The sequence below is a fragment of the Mus caroli genome, chromosome 13 (genome assembly GCF_900094665.2).
Source record: "Mus caroli chromosome 13, CAROLI_EIJ_v1.1, whole genome shotgun sequence".
NCBI classification, from domain to species: Eukaryota; Metazoa; Chordata; class Mammalia; order Rodentia; family Muridae; genus Mus; species Mus caroli.
Window position 1 is genome coordinate 35,842,285 of NC_034582.1, and position 5,506 is coordinate 35,847,790.

General features: G+C 45.8%; 1 pseudogene; it reads left to right on the forward strand.

Moving 5' to 3' along the window:
• The first annotated feature begins 1,046 nt into the window (after positions 1-1,046).
• Positions 1,047-1,449, forward strand: LOC115029107 (annotated as a pseudogene).
• The last annotated feature ends 4,057 nt before the right edge of the window (positions 1,450-5,506 follow it).

The window sequence follows — 5,506 nt, forward strand, 5'->3', positions numbered from 1 at the left end:
CCTCTCCCTCTCCCTCTCCCTCTCCCTCTCCCTCTCTCTTTCTCCTTCCCTCCCTCCTTCCTCCCCTCCCTCCCCCTGTGATGATTTAACAGAAGATACCTTACCTGGATTAAAAAAGACTTTTCTCAGGATTAAGAAATGGTGCACTGGGGGCTAGAGGGATGCTTGGCTAGGGATCGTGAGCATTTGCTGCTCTTGTGAAGGACTGGAGTTTGATTCCCCAGTACCCACACTGGACACCTCACTGCCAGATTCTTGGCCAGACAACAATGAAAATGGTCTTTAGGTCACAAAATGTTACATTTTGGTTTCCCTTTGAAATCTGTTGAGTGATGCCTCCGTAGGCCACACCGTCTCAGCACTCTTGTCTTCTGTCACCTACTAGAATGGCCCATTAAGCTCCATGTTCTGCATTTAACTGCTTTTCTAGTCCAAAGTTCCAAAGCCTTTTACATTTCTCCCCCAAACAACCCAGATCTACATACATATGACAGGACTGGTTGCCACAAACATGGCCAGTGGGATCTGCTCCGGGCTCTGTCGACACTGTTAATTCTGAGATCACATTCGGTGCAGGGGAGAAGAACAATTCACATTCAGACCTTTTCATATCACCCACTGTGCTGTTTGAAGTTCTTTTGTAGCTCAAACTCTCTCAGAGGAAAAAAAATTAAAAAAAAAAATAGGTAAATATCAAAGAGAGGGAGAGAGAAAAGAAAAGAATCGGTACAGTATGAAAGCTTCAGGGATGCCTTGGATGTTTTCATGCCCTGAATAACTCCAGGCATAACCAGAGAGAGGTTCCCAGAAGATCGGTACTCTGAGTCCATGGCTGTCATATTCCAGACCCTTTGGACTCTGTTCTCAGTGAGATGCCTCTCTCTGTGCTGTCAGAATGGCTGTCAGTGGCTTCCTACCAGAGTCACATCATACGCACTGGGAGAATGGCAATGCCTCTCTATAATGGTACAAGAAAATAGGGGATAGGTGCATGTGCCTTTCTGTTTCTGGCTTCAGCCTTGGCCTTGGATACAGTAGCCCCCAAGATGCTGATGCCCAAGAAGAACCATATTGCCCTCTATGAACTCCTTTTCAAGGATGAAGCAGTGATGGAAAAATTATATCCACCTCCCCAAATACCCAAAGCTGGCAGACAAGAATCTACTCCATCTTCATGTCATGAAGACCATGCAGTCTCTCTAGTCGCCAGGTACAGGAAGGAGCAGTTTACCTGGAGACATCTCCACTGGTACCTCACCAAGAAGGGTATCCCATATCTCTGCCATTACCTCCACCAGCCTCCCTAGATTGTGCCTGTCATCCTTCACACACCCCTAATGCTGACAAGAAAGCCAAGGCTGGCGTTGGCTCAACAATGTTCAGAGGCAGCTTTGGTCATGGACATGGTCAGCCACTTCAATGACATTGGAGGAGATTATTTTGTGTTGAATAGACTTAATTTTTTTAAAAAAAGTAAAATGGAGATAGGGCTGGGGGGGTGGTACAGTGAGTCCTTAAAAAAATTTGCCACACCATGTGAGAGGACCTGAGAGTTCAGATCCCAGTAAAGCCACGTGCAGAATGCTCATCTGTGTCTGCAGTGTTCTTACAGTAACATGGGAGGCAAAGACAAACAAATCATCAGAAGCTGACAGGCCTGGTGTATGTTGCAGTGAATGAGAGACCCTGCTTCAAACTAGGTGAAAGGCAAACCCTAACACCCGAGCTTGTCCCCCCAAGCTCTATCCATCTGCCATGGTAGCTGTGTGCCTGCACTCTCACACACAGATTGTACACAGATCGTACACACTCACAGGCAAGGAGAAATGGAAGGAAGGAAGGAAGGAAGGAAGGAAGGAAGGAAGGAAGGAAGGAAGGAAGGAAGGAAGGAAGGAAGGAAGGAGAATGAAACTTATTCCTCACTGGCAAACACTAGCCAAATACTGTAGCTGTAATAATCATTGACTCACACCTGTCTGATAACTGCTTAGGGCCCATGCAATGGGATCAGCCTCACTTTGACCCCATATACTAATTTACAATGGCTATCAAAACAAGGAACCACAAACTAGGTAATTTTAACACCAAATACCTATTTCCTCATGATTCTGAAAGCTACAAGTCTGAACTCAATATGTCACTTGGGGCTTATTCTGGGCCCTCACGCCTGGTCCATCCATGATCATCTCCCCCCTGGGACTTCATGTGGTCTGAGTGTCAGTCTCCTAACCTCTAAAGAGGACGTGATTCATATCAGGGTCTACTGTACCAACCTTTCTTTAGCGTGCATGTGAATGGTGGAGGGGTATAACTCAGCCTCTTGAATGTAACTTTCTCAAAAATTTAAGATGTTAGCAAAGGAGTGGGACATTAATGCCAGGTAGACAAAGGCAGCAAGGCCTGCTATTCCTTTTCAGCCTCTGCAGATCCTGTCCCCCACAGATTCTGTGATGGGACAGGCCTAGGGCCTCAGGAATGCCCACGCATGGGAGGCTAACACCTTCAGTTAACAGGGTTGGGAAGGAATTTTAATGCTCTCAAATCATGTTGCTTAAATGTTCGTCAGGGGATTTAAATAGATCTTACTGGAAGAAAAAAAAAAAAACGACTGTGTGGTTTTTAAAAAATGAAGAAGTTTGTGATTTGTGTGTTTGGAAATGCTTGACTCAAATTAGACAAGTTTCTAGACCACAGAACTTCCAAAAGCCTTTTAATATGTGAATAATTTTTGTGAAGCTCCAAGAATGAGCGTGTAATCTGAAGAATGTACCATCGCTCCAGACACACATTAGAGAAAGCTTCTTCATGAAATGCTATTCACATATGGGACATAAAATTAAGTTTTGATTGGGTGAAGGAAAGGTTTATTTCGGTTCGCAGTTCAAGGGGGAGCTCATCAGGGCAGCGAAGGTGTGGCATCAGGAGCGTGAGGCAACTGTGTGTCATGTTGCACACAGTCCGGAATCAGAAAGCAGAAAGCGCCAGATACCCATGCTCCTCTTGCTTTCTCCTTTGTATGCAGCCTGGGACCCCAGCGCATGGAAGAGTGTCACCTGCATTTAGGGTGGGTCTGCCTGCTTCCATTAACCCAATCGACATAATTCCTCCCAGATGAGGTCAGAGAATTGTCTCCGAGGTTTTTCTAGATCCTGTGAAGCTGACAATCACTACAAGCCCTCGCAGCCACCCTGGAACTCTCTGAGCATCATTGGGATGTCTCTGGTAGACCAGGAAGACCCTTTCAGCTGGATAAGAGAGCTAAGAGAACCTGGAAGCAATTCAGAAAGAAACTACCTGTCTGCCGAGGCAGCTGGTACTGGTGCAAGGTACAATGCATATCCAACAAAGATCCGCTGACGTGTAGAGCCAGTTCACACCCTTAAAGATAGAATGGAGCTTAGCCTATCAGAACTGACTTTCTACTGGTAAGCATAGAATGTCCCCCTCCCATAATCCTCCTGCCATTTCACCAAGGAAGTAAACTGGAGCCTGCAGCAGCAAGGACACTTAGAGCATCTTTCTGACACGTTTGAAGCTACGACTAAAGGTATACCTCCCAGGGATTCCCCTAAAACATACCATGACTCAGATCCTGGCATTTCGTAAGTCATCACCTCTGACCCCTCAGAAAATTAGCAAGTTTGCAAAGACAGCTGGCAGAATTCATGCCTCAGTGGTGCTGTGAGTCGGATTGTTTGTTAACGAATACTAGGATTCCAATCAACCTTCATCTAAATCACGAGGGGGTGGGGTGGGGGTGCGAGCCCCGTGTAGGCAAGCCCTTGTTATTCGTCCCTACTTAGAAGTTCTCCAAGGGATATACGGAGTTAGTTAAACTCCAGAAAGAATAGAGATGAATAAAAGGATCTTCCATTCCAAGCATCATAAATGCTAAACACATGTTTTGCAGTTCAATGGTTTTAGAATATTTTCCAACATGACCTTTATAAATATTTGTGTGTCCCTCCCACTCCAAGCAGCCAATGACCTGACCATTGGATGGAGTCCCTGGGGAGACAAAATGAGGAAGTGCTCTCAAGTGTCTGAACTAAGTATGCCCCAGAGTAAGTCAGCCCCTATGAGGACACATATTACCTCCTCTGGGTCATAACATTTCCAATTAGATGCTAATGAATAACAGAGCAAATTGTTCAGCATGAGGGCTGACAAGATGGCTCAGTGGGTGAAGGTGCTTGCTGAAAACAAACAAACAAAAATCTCCTGGCAATCTGAGTTCAACTCTCAGAACTCACAGAAAAGTAGGAGGAGAGAAGAAACCCACAAACTTGTCCTCTGATTTCCACATGCACAGTGAGGCACACGCATGCTTATATTCACACACACACACACACACATACACACTACACACACACATACACACACACAAATACAGAAATACATTTTAAATATAAATTTATTTAGTTAATTGTTCAACATGCCCCAAAGAAGAAAGAGCTTTACAATGTTAGAGAGTCAGAGGGCATCCCAGAACAGGAGAGAGCTTCGAGGTCTGTCTACTTCAAAACACCCCCTTTATAGATGGAGCAGATGGAGTGGGAATATGGGATGGGAGAGAAAAATACAAAGTTGGGCTCATATTATACACCACTCTCCCTAATCATTTGACTATGCCCTAAGACTCCCCAGGACTGCCTGTTTTACATTTCTGCTCTTTTTCCCTGACCTCACACTTCCTTCTCTGCCTCTTCTAGGTAGGAATATGGTGTTCTATGGTACGCTTTCCAGCTGTCTTGCATCCCAACACTTCCCTCCCCAGCCCAGAGCACACATCCCATATGTGTTCCTGGTTGAGCACTCGCCCTCCAATGTTCTTCCTCCCCTCTGGGTGAGGAGGCCTGACTCCCCCTGGCTGAGCTCACTGTTTTCTGTCTTACCATGGGTCATCACCAGTGTGTGTTACTGAATACCTCTCAGCATGGAATTCTAAGCATTGACTTGCTTGTCTACTTACACTAAACTCTGACCCTTATACATTGCCCAGTACACAGACATCTTCAGTCCTCTGCTGTCTGCCTCACTTCAGATTCCCATTTCATTGTGATCCATATCTGTGGGACATTGGGCTAAGCACAGACAGGCTGGTCTCCAGTAGAGTTGAGATGATGAACCCTGGGACCCGGTGGTGATAATTTAACTACATGAGATGGAAGGAGTTCTCTCATGCTCCTGGAACTCTGGCTCCTGCCTAAGTTACTGCCCCCACAGCCCCACAAGAGGAGCATGGTTAGAAGTCTTGTAGGCAATGTCCCAAGCTTCTGACCTTCAGGCTAAACTCCTCTCCAGTTACCTAGGAACAGAAAATATAGCAGCATACTTTAAAGGGGGCTGTTTGGTCCCTCCTTGCTCTCTCTCACTTCTCTCTCTCCTCTCTCCTCTCTTTGTCTTCTCCTCTCTCTTACTCTCTAGCCTCTCTCTCTCTCTCTCTCTCTCTCTCTCTCTCTCTCTCTCTCTTTCTCTCCTTTCTCCCTGCCTTTCTATAACAAAG